Here is a 16,514-nt window from a genome sequence, read left to right as displayed (position 1 = left end):
TACCTTTATTTCATTCATAGTTGACCTTAATATTTCTTCAACATAAGCTTAGAACCACAGTAGAGTTATAAATTTTTCTTCAATAGCCAAAACATATTTTATAAAACTAAAGATGAAAAAAATTTATTGTTTTTATCCATTTCTTTTTTGCTTACTCTATTCTTCTTTCCATATTCCAAGGTTTCTTCAGTTATATAATTACTATTTGGATAATTTTCTTTGGACATTCAGTTGTTTTCTAGAGGAGAGAAAAATCAGATGACTAACTTACTATCAAACTACAATCCAGAGGCTGAAATCTCATTATACTATTGACCTCATAGGGTATTTGCTAAATTTTCCATCAGCAAAATGATATTGAGAAAATAAAGAAATTTTGGTAATGATGAGAAAAATACAGCATATATTTTCCTGAAGGAACTATCAACTGTCTTTCAATTAGATATTCAAATCACCATTTGAAAAAAAGACACACTGGAATCTGGCAGCAAATTTATCTCTTTCTGATTTATTCATTTCTTTTGATAATTTACTCAACTTATCATTATCTTTTGTCCATGGAAATTTGAGTTAATGATGAGACTAATCCTCCACAGGGATGAAGATGTGAAAGCTCATAGGGTGTGAGGGGCCGTTCCAGTGATTTGGGAATTCCAAAGACATTTAATGTCCCACTCAGCTTCTTCCCTTTCCATGACCAAAATTGTACTCTTAAAATGTATCATTAGACTCTGATTAAAGAGTCAATGATTTCCTTCTTTCCTTCTTCCATCTCTTCCACTAAAATATCCCATCCGTGCTCCGTGGGATTTGGTACCCATAGAGCCTGGAAAGGATCCTTACGATGCAGTCTCATATCTGCTTAGTTTTCACCCCATAGACAACAGGGTTCATAATAGGAGGCAAGAGCAGGTAGATATTGGCTACGATGATGTGGCAAGATGGAGGAATTGTATGGCTCCCAAAGTGATTTAAAAAGAAACAAAATAAGGCAGGACTGTAGGAGAAAACAATAGCACAGATGGACAGTACAGGTGGGCAGTGCAGGTGCTGAAGGCCTTCTGCCGAGTGCCTGCTGAGGATAAGTTGACCACCGCCCGGAGTATCATGGTGTAGGAGACTGTGATGCACAGGATGTCAAAGCCCCCGATCAGGAAGACAGCCGTCAGACCATAGATAACATTGGCCTTGATATTTCCACAGGATAATTTGGCTACAGATAGCTGGTCACAGTAGGTGTGGGGAATTATATTTCCTCTGCAGTAGAGCAGGTGCTTAGTAAGGAAAATCAAGGGTATGATGAGCAACACTGCTCTCAGGAAAGTTGCAAGCCCAGCCTTTGCAATGACAGGGCGGGGGAGGATAGCTGAGTAGTGCAGAGGATAACATATGGCCATGTAGCAGTCCAGGGCCATAAGCATGAGCACCCCAGACTCCATCTCTGTGGAGGTATGAACCAGGAACATCTGGATTAGGCATTCTTCAAATTTGATTTCTTTGAGATGAAAACACAAGATGCAGAGAGATTTAGGGATTGTACTAGAGCACATGACAAGGTAAGTAAAGGAGAGCATAGCCAAAAAATAATTCATTCAACAAACATGAATAAGGCTGGTGTCACATCTGTTTGGTTCAGAATTATCATGATTAAGTATGTATGATCAATAAGAAGCTTGTAGCATTTTATTTTTATTTTTATTTTCTTTAGTTTTTTGACCCTCCTAGGTTTGGAAAAATAGAAGAAAAAAAAAAACTCAGCTGTAATTTCTTTTTTTCTCAGTCTCTTCTCCCTGTTAAATACTGTATTTTAATATCCAAATTTTAAGAACGAAAATGCTGGGAGATGTTTGTTTAAGTGTGGTTTAAACCAAATACACAGTGTTTGTTAATTTATTGGTTTATTAATCCATTCAACAAACATATATTTAGTACTCACTATGTGCCAGGTTCTCTGATAAATACTATCTACATTATTTTAAGACAAAAGGCCATAGATACAATATTCATAAATTTATAATCAGGTGTAATTATATTATGATCTTTCTGATTGATATTTATATATTTATATCTTATCTAAATGTTCATTATCATACAGGTTTCCCTTTGGGTGTTTTCTTAAAGTAAATCTCAACTGACATGATTAGGACCTCTTTATTATTGTACTTACTCTTCATAGTAGTTCATATTTATGCTTACTATGTACCAGGTACAGTTCTAAGAATTTTATAAATATTAACTCATTTAATCCTCACTACAAGCCAATAAGTATTTTTATTAGCCTGCATTTTATAAGTGAATAAATGGAGGCCATATGTAGATGAGGCTTCCTTATGTATGAATTTCAAAGGAATTGTCAATCCCCTAGCTGCAGATAGATATTAAGACCCTATTTTTTTAATCCTTCTCAGATGAACTCTTCCTTCTGCTTTTTTTCATGTATTTGTCTTTATGGCTCTGGATTTAAGAACATTTTTAAACTTCTATACTTTCAAATTTAATGGTAATGATATGATGGTAGAGGTATATGTGTACATGTATGTCTTTTATTGGATAGGCATTTATTGGGCTTTTGTGTCTGGAAATCCATGACACAATGTCATTCAATGTTGGGAATTTTCTTGTATGAACTTTTAGTAATTTCTTCCCAACTGTTATTTTACTCCAGTTACTTTTAGTCAGCTATTGGATCTCTGGGGCTTACTCTTTTCATTTTAAAAATTATATTGCATCTCTATTTTTTGATCCACTTTATAGAAAAACTCCTGAACTCTACCTCCCAAATATCATGGCTTTTTTTTGTTGTTGTCTAATATTAAAATTTCCAAGATCACATTTTTCTCTGAATCTTGTGAATCTGGCAATAATATATGTACATATGCTATACATATGTTTCTTATATTTCTATAGCATCTAAGTTTCAATTATTTATTTTTTATATCTTTCTTTTTTCTTTTACTTTGAAATAGTTTCTCAAATATCCAGTAATCCTGTACTATTATTCGCACCTAAGAAAGAGTTACAGAATCAGCTACAGAAAGCTGATTCAAAACTCTACGTGATGAATGAATCTTATCCATTGGTAGAATTTCTCAAAGTGTTCAAGTAGGGACCTCAACTTCATTGGAGACATTTTTAGTTAACAGCATTGATAAGCTTTTCTCCCTCAGGGATTTTCAGTTTTTCCAGAAAAGTACTCATTCATCTGTATACTGGCGGGTTATATATGGGCTGCCAGTGTTCTTGGAGTTAGGTAGTGGAAAAGTACAGAGGATCTTATACTTAAATAAAAATATTGGATTCAATCCTCCTGTTTTTTATGAATCTTCACCCTTGGCCTTCATCACACCTGATACATATGCATTCATATTATGAAAGTGGATTCCTGGAATACACCACCAGTCATCATAAGAGGACAGTTCACATTGTTTAGAACAGTGGTTGAATCAGAGCAAGTTGTTACTTATCCAGTTTTTCTACCTACAAGCCTGTTTCATCTTTATGTATTTGCACCAAAGGAAGACAGATTAAATTCTGCAAAAGACAACATTTTTGGAAATAGTAAAGGCAGCATAGGTTGAACATGTTCATAACAGTGGTCTTCAAAGATCTCTTCTTAACACCATTACAAAAATCTTAAAGTCATATAGAAGCAGATAGAAATGACAACTAATTAAATTTTGATCAGGAAAAGTTTCTAAAAGAAATGGACAATTGTTCTTTTTTTTGAATGGGCAATTGTTCTTTTTTTCTTTTTGAGTGGACAATTGTTCTTAAACCTGGAGCACTTAGGTTACTGACAGGCCAAAATGGGCAGGGCTGTGTTCTCTCTTGTTGCTGATTACTGTTTCCTACTTAAATCATACTGATATTATTAGGCCTCATAATTTTGCAATTTTCTTTCCTTTTTGCATCCCCACAAAATAGCCTCTAGTATAACATTTCAGGAAAATTCAGTTCTCTCTTAGACAGATTAGATAGCCAACCTCTAAAGCCTCTTAATATATTGTTAATTAGTCAAGTATCAAGCTTATAGTTAAGGAATAGATTTTTTGGTAGAATCAACTTCTTTTTCTATTTTAACATCATGGCATTATAAATTATGGTATTATTATACTCTTAACATCATCAGCAATTTAATAAAACCCTTATATTAAGACAGATTGTAAAAAACCCTTATATTGAGTGCAGGGGGGCGGAGCCAACATGGCGGCGTGAGTAGGACAGTGGGAATCTCCTCCCAAAAACATATATACTTTTGAAAATACAACAAACACAACTAGCCCTAAAAGAGAGACCAGAAGACGCAGGACAGTGGCCAGACTGCAACTACACCAGCGAGAACCCAGCGACTGGTGAAAGGGGTAAGGTAAAGGCCCCGGCCCTGCGGGAACCGAGCGCCCCTCCCCCCAGCTCCCGGCGGGAGAACAATAGGCAGAGCGGGAGGGAGACGGAGCCCAGGACTGCCGAACACCCAGCCCCAGCCATCCGGGCCAGAGCGCAGACACAGTATATGCCCAGGGGGCCCTGGATACTGGGAGAACAGGGGGTAAGACCTCAGAGCGGGTGCTGAAGCTGATGCCCCTGTGACAAAGAAAAGCGGGGGCTTTTTGAAAGTCTTAAAGGGACAGGGACTTAACAGCTTGACGGAAACAACCCAGGTCACAGTACAGCAGCTGGAAATTACAGGGAAAACCGGGTGCACTAACCCCCTGGGGAACAGCTCTGAGACCCCTCACGGAGGCAAACAGTCAAGCAGCCCCCCCATCCATCACCCCACCGGGCGCTGCGAAAGCAGAGAAGCAGCCTGATACAAATTCCGCCCACAGAAAGGGAAATTTCTCCCTCCCAGCCAGGCAAGACACAAAGACCCACTCTACACGCAATTACCCAACACAAGCCACTAGGGGTCGCAGTTGCCCCAGTAAAGAAAGGCCAGTAGTAAGTGAAAATTTTGGCCCTCCCAGCTGACAGTCAATAGCACCTGTCAACATGAAAAGGCAAAAAAATATGATCCAGACAAGACTAACCCAGACAGCTTCGGCATCTGCTACATCTTCCCCTGAGAAGGAATCTGGGGAGATAGATTTAGCCAGTCTACCTGAAAAAGAATTCAAAACAAAAGTCATAACCATGCTGATGGACTTGCAGAGAAATATGCAAGAACTAAGGAAGGAGAATTCAGAAATAAAACAAGCTCTGGAAGGACTTCAAAACAGAATGGACGAGATGCAAGAGACCATTAATGGACTAGAAAACAGAGAACAGGAACGCAGAGAAGCTGATGCAGAGAGAGATAAAAGGATCTCCAGGAATGAAAGAATTTTAAGAGAGCTGAGTGATCAATATAAAAGAAATAATATAAGAATCATAGGCATTCCAGAAGAAGTAGAGAGAGAAAAGGGGATAGAAAATGTCTTTGAAGAAATAATTGCTGAAAATTTCCCCAAACTAGGGGAAGAAATGGCCTCTCAGACCACAGAGGTACACAGAACTCCCATGACAAGGGATCCAAGGAGGGCAACACCAAGACACATAATAATTAAAATGGCAAAGATCAAAGACAAGGACAAAGTATTACAAGCAGCCAGAGAGAAAAAAAAGGTTACCTACAAAGGAAAACCCATCAGGCTATCATCAGACTTCTCAACAGAAACCCTACAGGCCAGAAGAGAATGGCATGATATACTTAATGCAATGAAACAGAAGGGCCTCGAACCAAGACTACTGTATCCAGCACGAATATCATTTAAATATGAAGGAAGGATTAAACAACTCCCAGACAAGCAAAAGTTGAGGGAATTTGCCTCCCACAAACCACCTCTACAGGGCATCCTACAGGGACTGCTCTAGATGGGAGCACTCCTAAAAAGAGCACACAACAAAACACCCAACATATGAAGAAGGGAGGAGGAGGAATAAGAAGGGAGAGAAGTAAAGAATCATCAGATTGTGTTTATAATAGCTCAACAAGCGAGTTAAGTTAGACAGTAAGACAGTAAAGAAGCTAACCCTAAACCTTTGGTAACCACAAACTTAAAGCCTGCAATGGCAATAAATTCATACCTTTCAATAATCACCCTAAATGTAAATGGACTGAATGCACCAATCAAAAGACACAGAGTAATAGAATGGATAAAAAAGCAAGATCCATCCATATGCTGCTTACAAGAGACTCACCTCAAACCCAAAGACGCGCACAGACTTAAAGTCAAGGGATGGAAAAAGATATTTCAAGCAAACAACAGAGAGAAGAAAGCAGGTGTTGCAATTCTGGTATCAGACAAAACAGACTTCAAAATAAAGAAAGTAACAAAAGACAAAGAAGGACATTACATAATGATAAAGGGCTCAGTCCATCAAGAGGATATAACCATTATAAATATATATGCACACAATACAGGAGCACCAACATACCTGAAACAAATATTAACAGAACTAAAGGAGGAAATAGAATGCAATGCATTCATTCTAGGAGACTTCAACACACCACTCACTCCAAAGGACAGATCCACCAGACAGAAAATAAGTAAGGACACAGAGGCACTGAACAACACACTAGAACAGATGGACCTAATAGACATCTACAGAACTCTACATCCAAAAGCAAAAGGATACACGTTCTTCTCAAGTGCACATGGAACATTCTCCAGAATAGACCACATACTAGGACACAAAAAGAGCCTCAGTAAATTCCAAAAGATTGGAATCCTACCAACCAACTTTTCAGACCACAAAGGCATTAAACTAGAAATAAACTGTTCAAAGAAAGCAAAAAGGCTCACAAACACATGGAGGCTAAACAACACGCTCCTAAATAATCAATGGATCAATGACCAAATCAAAATGGAGATCCAGCATTATATGGAAACAAATGACAACAACAACACTAAGCCCCAACTTCTGTGGGACGCAGCAAAAGCAGTCTTAAGAGGAAAGTATATAGCACTCCAAGCATATTTAAAAAAGGAAGAGCAATCCCAAATGAACGGTCTAATGTCACAACTATCAAAATTGGAAAAAGAAGAACAAATGAGGCCTAAGGTCAGCAGAAGGAGGGACATAATAAAGATCAGAGAAGAAATAAATAAAATTGAGAAGAATAAAACAATAGCAAAAATCAATGAAACCAAGAGCTGGTTCTTCGAGAAAATAAACAAAATAGATAAGCCTCTAGCCAGACTTATTAAGAGGAAAAGAGAGTCAACACAAATCAACAGTATCAGAAATGAGAAAGGAAAAATCACAACAGATCCCGCAGAAATACAAAGAATTATTAGAGACTACTATGAAAACCTATATGCTAACAAGCTGGGAATCCTAGGAGAAATGGACAACTTCCTAGAAAAATACAACCTTCCAAGACTGACCCAAAAAGAAACAGAAAATCTAAACAGACCAATTACCAGCAACGAAATTGAAGCGGTAATCAAAAAACTACCAAAGAACAAAACCCCCGGGACAGATGGATTTACCTCGGAATTTTATCAGACATACAGGGAAGACATAATACCCATTCTCCTTAAAGTTTTCCAAGAAATAGAAGAGGAGGGGATACTCCCAAACTCATTCTATGAAGCTAACATCACCCTAATACCAAAACCAGGCAAAGACACCACCAAAAAAGAAAACTATAGACCAATATCCCTGATGAACGTAGACGCAAAAATACTCAACAAAATTTTAGCAAACCGAATTCAAAAATACATCAAAACCATCGTACACCATGACCAAGTGGGATTCATCCCAGGGATGCAAGGATGGCACAACATTCGAAAGTCCATCAATATCATCCACCACATCAACAAAAAGAAAGACAAAAACCACATGGTCATCTCCATAGATGCTGAAAAAGCATTTGACAAAGTTCAACATCCATTCATGATAAAAACTCTCAGCAAAATGGGAATAGAGGGCAAGTACCTCAACATAATAAAGGCCATCTATGAAAAACCCACAGCCAACATTATATTGAACAGCGAGAAGCTGAAAGCATTTCCGCTGAGATCGGGAACTAGACAGGGATGCCCACTCTCCCCACTGTTATTTAACATTGTACTAGAGGTCCTAGCCACGGCAATCAGACAAAACAAAAAAATACAAGGAATCCAGATTGGCAAAGAAGAAGTCAAACTGTCACTATTTGCAGATGACATGATACTGTACATAAAAAACCCTAAAGACTCCACCCCAGAACTACTAGAACTGATATCGGAATACAGCAAAGTTGCAGGATACAAAATCAACACACAGAAATCTGTGGCTTTCCTATATACCAACAATGAACCAACAGAAAGAGAAATCAGGAAAACAACTCCATTCACAATTGCATCAAAAAAAATAAAATACCTAGGAATAAACCTAACCAAAGAAGTGAAAGACTTATATTCTGAAAACTACAAGTCACTCTTAAAAGAAATTAAAGGGGACACTAACAGATGGAAACGCATCCCATGCTCATGGCTAGGAAGAATTAATATCGTCAAAATGGCCATCCTGCCCAAAGCAATATACAGATTTGATGCAATCCCTATGAAACTACCAGCAACATTCTTCAATGAACTGGATCAAATAATTCAAAAATTCATATGGAACCACCAAAGACCCCGAATAGCCAAAGCAATCCTGAGAAAGAAGAATAAAGTAGGGGGGATCTCACTCCCCAACTTCAAGCTCTATTATAAAGCCATAGTAATCAAGACAATTTGGTACTGGCACAAGAACAGAGCCACAGACCAATGGAACAGACTAGAGAATCCAGACATTAACTCAGACATATATGGTCAATTAATATTTGATAAAGGAGCCATGGACATACAATGGCGAAATGACAGTCTCTTCAACAGATGGTGCTGGCAAAACTGGACAGCTACATGTAGGAGAATGAAACTGGACCATCGTCTAACCCCATATACAAAAGTAAACTCAAAATGGATCAAAGACCTGAATGTAAGTCATGAAACCATTAAACTCTTGGAAGAAAACATAGGCACAAACCTCTTAGACATAAACATGAGTGACCTCTTCTTGAACATATCTCCCCGGGCAAGGAAAACAACAGCAAAAATGAACAAGTGGGACTATATTAAGCTGAAAAGCTTCTGTACCGCAAAAGACACCATCAATAGAACAAAAAGAAACCCTACAGTATGGGAGAATATCTTTGAAAATGACACATCCGATAAAGGCTTGACGTCCAGAATATATAAAGAGCTCACACGCCTCAACAAACAAAAAACAAATAACCCAATTAAAAAATGGGCAAAGGAACTGAACAGACGGTTCTCCAAAAAAGAAATACAGATGGCCAACAGACACATGAAAAGATGCTCCACATCGCTAATTATCAGAGAAATGCAAATTAAAACTACAATGAGGTATCACCTCACACCAGTAAGGATGGCTGCCATCCAAAAGACAAACAACAACAAATGTTGGCGAGGCTGTGGAGAAAGGGGAACCCTCCTACACTGCTGGTGGGAATATAAACTTGTTCAACCATTGTGGAAAGCAGTATGGAGGTACATCAAAATGCTCAAAACAGACTTACCATTTGACCCAGGAATTGCACTCCTAGGAATTTACCCTAAGAATGCAGCAATCAAGTATGAGAAAGATCAGTGCACCCCTATGTTTATCGCAGCACTATTTACAATAGCCAAGAATCGGAAGCAACCTAAATGTCCATCGATAGATGAATGGATAAAGAAGATGTGGTACATATACACAATGGAATACTACTCAGCCATAAGAAAAGGGCAAATCCAACCATTTGCAGCAACATGGATGGAGCTGGAGGGTATTTTGCTCAGTGAAACAAGCCAAGCAGAGAAAGAGAAATACCAAATGATTTCACTCATCTGTGGAATATAAGAACAAAGGAAAAACTGAAGGAACAAAACAGCAGCAGAATCACAGAACTCAAGAATGGACTAACAGGTACCAAAGGGAAAGGGACTGGGGAGGATGGGTGGGTAGGGAGGGATAAGGGGGGGAGAAGTAGGGGGGTATTAAGATTAGCATCCATAGCGGGGTGGGAGAAAGGGGAGGGCTGTACAACACAGAGAAGACAAGTAGTGATTCTACAACAGGTTGCTACGCTGATGGACAGTGACTGTAAAGGAGTATATAGGGGGGACCTGGTATAGGGGAGAGCCTAGTAAACAAAGCATTCGTAAGTATTCGTCATGTAAGTGTAGATTAATGATTAAAAAAAAAAAATGCAGTTCCTATGTGGTGACCTCTAATGAGTTCTACACAATGATATAAAGGACATATAAAAGTGTAGGCAAAGGGTCTGTTTGTGTTTATACAGAGGATCAAAGCCTAATTTGGCTGCCCCGAAAATGAACTAAGAAACGATATGAAAGAGAACTTCCAACATCAGCACTCTCGGGAAGACTCATGCCAGAAGATGATCATCAAAATACCCCAACAAAGATCCACGCACTGCTACAGCTGTAGATGCACTCATCCCACCAGCTCCTGGACTTGCCATGGGAATGAAGGAGATATCTAAGCTGGCCTGTGCATACAGTAAAACAACAAATTTGACTGGATCTATACTGTTGGAACTCAACCAAGAATTAGGAGAAGTGCAAATTGTAGCGCTCCAAAATCTTACAACTACAGACTATTTACTGTTAAAATAACATATGGGATGTGAACAGTGCCCAGGAATGGGTTGTTTTAATTTGTCTGATTTTTCTCAAACTATTCAAATTCAGTTAGATAGTAACCATCATATCATTGATAAGTTTTCACAAATGCCTAGGGTGCCTAACTGGTTTTCTTGGTTTCACTGGAGATGGCTGGTAATTACAGGTATGCTTTGGTTATGTAACTATACTCCTATTATGTTAATGTGTGTGCCCAATTTAAGTAGTAGCTTAAAATATATACATGCTGAAGTTACTCTACAAGAAGATATGTCAAAGAAATAATCAATCTTCCCATGTTTTCTCCCGCCTGCTACTTCTATAGCTTTTCTTCTTCCTTCCTAATTACAACGAATTCTTAAATAGAATTCGTGCCTCATATCAAATTTACCGAGTATCATAACTCCTCCAAGTGGTAAAGATACCTCAAGACAAATGCTGGGCATAGAAGCCACAGGGCATAAATATGCAAAGAAATAAAAAGCTAACCATTTCAAACAATAAGGCTTCTCTCTCACTTACCAACTTAACATTTCCCTGTATGGCCCCGGAAGATGACTGGTTAGCCAGAGACGGGTAAGATTCCTCAAGGGAGGAACAACCTAAGACAGGCACAGTCGCAGGGGGGTCATCAGGTGAGAAATTGGGGATCAACAGAGGTGAGGCTTAGAACCTCACCCCCCCTGTTCTGAGAGAAATCTTCTGCATATGTGCATGTTTTATTGCCCTTGTCTAGCTTGGATTAACACATAGTCTACAGGCACACACCTGATCATCTACATTTGCTCTCTTACAACACTAAACTATGTTTTCTACCTTTATCTTGTATCTACCTACCACTTCAGCATCTTATTAAAAATAATAAAGAGAGGAATGTGGTATCCACATATAAATCAAGTATAAAAATCAAATGTGTATTCATATTTGAACTGTTTATAGTTCATAATGCATGAGCAAAACCAAAAGTTTCTGTGATGACTGCCCTTGTACTGTTCACCATGTAACTTATTCACTATGTAAGAATTTGTTCTCCACGTAAGAACTTGTTCGTTATGCTTCAGAAGATTGGAGACTGACGAAAATTAGGCTTGGGGTGGATTAATGATTGTGCATTGAGCATTGACTCCCCTATACGGAATTTTATTGTTGTTAACAACCATTTGATCAATAAATATGAGAGATGCCCTAACAACAACAACCAAGAAAAAGTACACACTTCCAATTGTAAAATAAATAAGCAACCGGGATGTAATGTATAGCATAAGGAATATAGTCAAAATATTGTAACAACTTGGTATGGTGATAGCTGGTACTTAGAATTATCATGTATATAAATGTTGAATCACTGTGTTGTACACCTGAAACTAATGTAATGTAATACTGTGTGTCAACTACCCTTCAATAAAAAATAATTATCTAAAAAAAAAAAAAAAAAACCCTTATATTAAGACAGATTGTATTTTTACCTACAGCGTATAGCAAGGTATCAATAAATATTTTTGAATGGAGAACCGATTAAATGAAATAGTAAAGCATAGTTTTTACTTGACTTTAAGCATTATTAAATTAAATGCTGTAGTCTAAATATTATTACTTGGAAAGCACAGGGGAACAACCAGAAGAAAAAAACATAACATCTACATAAATCACCGGAATTCACAAATTTCATAAAGAAATTATAAAATAGAGAAAACAAAGGAAATCCCAAGAAAGCAGAAAAAATAATGTACTAAGCAAAATAAATATATTGGTTTGAAAAATAAGGATCAGTTACTCAAACTACACAACAAATTGGTCTTAATTCAGAATGACTTTTTAAAAGCATCCATATTTTTAAAAAGAGGTATGTCTGAAGAAAAAAGACCACACTCGAAGTATGCACACAATTTTTTTATAAACAGAAAACATACTAAAAATTTGTGAGAAAATATTAATTTCAGACAACATAGAAACAAAACAAAGAAAATGTTGGATCACCATCACTTTTGGGAAAAATAAAAGGAAGACTTGACACAGTGTAATTAATGTTGATAAACCAAACTGTTTCATCTGTAGGTTCAGCAACATTTCTCCACAACCAAAACTTTAGAGAATAGTGAGATAATACTTTTGGACTGCATTAGTGCAGAGTAGAAGTTTTAAAAATGGGGCAATCACTCAAATTATATCTCCGCTTATTAGCAGATACTCAATTTCTTATTTTAGCGTCATTGGTGGGGCCTTCAACTAATAATGGAAAGCTAACAAAAGCCTTACAAATTGCGTTTTGGTAAAAAAGAACATTATGGGTTTACAGTATAAGAATTTTGTTTGCATGAATACCAAAATTTCCATCAGGTTTCTATTGGTCAGGTTTATAAATATGTACTTTATCTTTGAATACACATAATATTTTTTTAGATTTCTTTCACAGATATCATTATAAGAAAGAAAAAAGTTATACAATCATATATATGTATATATGTGCATGTATGTTTATCCATATATATGATTACCATTAAAATAAAATAGACATTGAAGTTTATTTTTGATAAATATTTGGCTAGTGTATAACAAATTGTCATAAAGTGTTGAATAAAATTAATCACTACTCATTTCTCCTTCTTAATACATTCAAATAGCCAACTCTTAACTCTGTATCCATGTAACAGAAGCAAGTAGATCAATTAGGGAAGTATAGGTATCCATGTTTTGAAATACGCAATACATTTCTGGTATACTTGTGCTATATTCTGAAGACTGTTTTCCTATACATGAGATAAAGAACTTGTTTATATCCTTTGAGTTTTCTTTTATAGTTATATCTTTAGTTTTAATACAGACTTTCTTGTTACAAAATAATCTTAGGTCCCATTTTCAGTACATCTGCAAAATATTCAGTGATCCATACTTCTAAGAAGGTAATACAGTATTAAGCACAAAATAAATACGAATTTTCCAGAACAAATTTAAAATTATTCTAATACATTATAATTTAATTTTTCTCACAAAGAAAGTTAACTAATACTATGTTGTGGGTGTGGGCAGTTGTCTTGGAATAGTAACATTAGCAAATGAATGTGAACATTTATAAAGTGCAATTTTGATATCATATGTTATCTATTGTCATTCCAAAACCCCATAGACAGTAAGTGTTTTGTTTTCTCACTAGACTGTCCTCAGTTTTTAAAACCCATGGTCTTCTCTTCATATGACAATGTGTCCCTCCAGGCAAGCATTATCTAAAATGAATGAAATACAGTCTTGACTAAGTCTCCCTAGAAATGATCCAAGTACATTAGACTCATTCAGAGGAAAAATGTGAGGGCAGGTAAGAAGCTAGAGTATTCGACCAAGACCAGGAGCCCTGCTCTAGCTGTTCCAGTTCTTCTCGTTGTGAGGCTGATTCCTAGCCGACCTCCACTACAACAGAACCAAGCATTCCTACTCAGTAGAAAAACAACATAGATGTTCATTATCATAATGGAAAGTTGCACTGAATTGTACTCTGAGAATTGGAGAATTAAACAGTTTCTAACCTCCCACAACACTTTTGCCTTCAAACATGGTAAATAGAATCTGATCTCTGTTTTTGAGAATATTGTAATTCCTATGCATTTAAAACAGCTCTCTACTTTATCATTCTGCTTTAAGAAAAATCCTGCCAGTAGTCTCACATTGGTGTGTCCTTTAATAACTTAGTTACTGGATAGCAAAACAGCGAGCTCAATGCAACATGATGCAGGTGTTCAGGATCTTGGTCGAAAAACATCACAATTCTACAATATATGTACATGCACAGCCCTCAATTTCTAAATCCTGAGATATCTGGACTATTGAACTGGGTGTTTAAGAAAAATGTATATATCCCAAGGGGATGCTTTGAAACATTAGAGACTACAAGCACTTGGGTAGAATTAAGTTAAACCAGTGAGAGATGGAAAAAATGGAAGCTTTCCATTCTCACTGCTGTATGATGATACTTAGTGAATTATTTCATATGCATGTATCTATATGTGTGTGATTGTGTGTGAGCATGTATTAATGGAGAAGAGTTAAAATGACCACAAATTAATTTTAATGAAAGGAAGTGATTTTTATATTTATTGCAGAGTATTGTTTCTTTCTAGGTAAGGCTTGTAGGACACATGGTGAAAGCACTTAAGTACAGAGTATTTTAGACATTCACACATTCATCCATTTCTTCTATTATTCGTTTCTTTTTCATTAAATACTTCTAATTAAATACTGTATTAAGTACTTACTACTCCCAAAGTCAAAGTAGGAACTATGAGAATAGGATCAAATTAGATGAAACTGAAAACTTTATGCTAGGTCAAAGGATCCAGAGACAAATAGACATGTGATGTATTATTCCATTTGTATAAAATATTAAAAATAAGCAGATCCATAGAACAGAAAGCTAGAAGGAGTTAGAGGAAGGAGCTGCTTAAAATGTATAAGCTTTTGATCTCCTTAAAAGATGGCGGTGTGAGAGGAGAGACAGAGGCTTCCTCTTAAAACTGGATACAATTGGAAAATACAGTTGGTGAAACTAGTCCTGAGAGAGCAACAGGAAAGAGGATGGCGCCAGACTGAACACACCTGGAGAAAAGAGCAGACCTCAGCGAACGGGGTAACGTACCAGAGCTGTGGCTCCACGGGACCCGAGCCCCTCCCCCACCCCAGCTCACTGCGAGAGGAAGAGAAACTGAGCAGGGAGGGAGTGGAAGGCTTGGGACTGCTGAATACCTAGCTCCGGAGATCTGCACTGGGAGCACAAACCTACATTTATTTCATGGTGCTTTCATCATACTCTTCTGATTACAGGGTTGGAAAGCTGGGACAGGTGGAGTTCCTGGAGAGACTGGGATTCTGGCCATTTGTGGAAAGCAGGGATCCATATCCAGCTACTCTGGGACAAAAGTTTATACCTGTGTGCTCGGCCCACTGGCTCAGGCAGTGGAGACAGGCACAGCAGCAGGGAGATGGGGAACAGCTCTTTTCTCCCCCCAGGCACGAATACTACTCCCTGCGACCCCCAACATTGCTTCAGGGGCTGAGCAGCTCCAGAATACAGCTTCTGGACACTAGAGGGCGCCATACACAAATATAAAACGCCAAAGGAACCTGGTCCAGAGTAAAATTAATATAACCCCAGAGAGAGATTTAAATAACATGGACCTTACGACTCTTCCTGAAAGGGAGTTCAAAATAAATAAAAATCATCAACATGCTAATGGAGGTACAGAAAGATATCCAAGAACTCAGGAATGAACACAGGTCGGAGATCCAATCATTGAAGAGCACGATGGAGGGTATTAAAAGCAGGTTGGATACGGTGGAGGAGAAGATAAATGAAATAGAAACTAGAGAAGAAGAATACAAAGAAGCTGAGGCACAGGGAGAAAAAAGCATCTCCAAGAATGAAAGGATATTGAGAGAACTGTGTGACCAATCCAAATGGAACAATGTTCACATTATAGGGATACCAGAAGAAGAGAGAGAGAGAGGGATAGAAAGTGTCTTGGAGGAGGTAGTTGCTGAAAACTTCCCCAATCTGGGGAAGGAGAAAGTCTCTCAGGCCATGGGGATCCACAGATCTCCCAACACAAGGGACCCAAGGAAGACAACACCAAGACACATAGTAATTAAAATGGGAAAGATGAAGGATAAGGACAGACTGTTAAAAGCAGCCAGAGATACAAATAAGGTCACATACAAAGGAAAGCCCATCAGGCTAACATCAGACTTCTCAACAGAAACCTTACAGGCCAGAAAGGAGTGGCATGATGTATTAAATACCATGAAGCAGATGGGCCTGGAACCAAGATTACTTTATCCAGCAAGATTATCATTTAAATTTGAAGGAGGGCTTAA

At 37.6% G+C, this 16,514-nt stretch overlaps 1 pseudogene; it reads right to left on the bottom strand.

The window, feature by feature from the left end:
* Positions 1 to 852: 852 nt before the first annotated feature.
* Positions 853 to 1,592, bottom strand: LOC118933043 (olfactory receptor 52N4-like; annotated as a pseudogene).
* Between the last annotated feature and the right edge of the window lie 14,922 nt (positions 1,593 to 16,514).

The sequence above is a fragment of the Manis pentadactyla genome, chromosome 9 (assembly GCF_030020395.1).
Source record: "Manis pentadactyla isolate mManPen7 chromosome 9, mManPen7.hap1, whole genome shotgun sequence".
In the NCBI taxonomy this organism is placed as follows: domain Eukaryota; kingdom Metazoa; phylum Chordata; class Mammalia; order Pholidota; family Manidae; genus Manis; species Manis pentadactyla.
The sequence above is the reverse complement of the archived record's forward strand: the minus strand, read 5'-3'. Positions and strand labels throughout refer to the sequence as shown.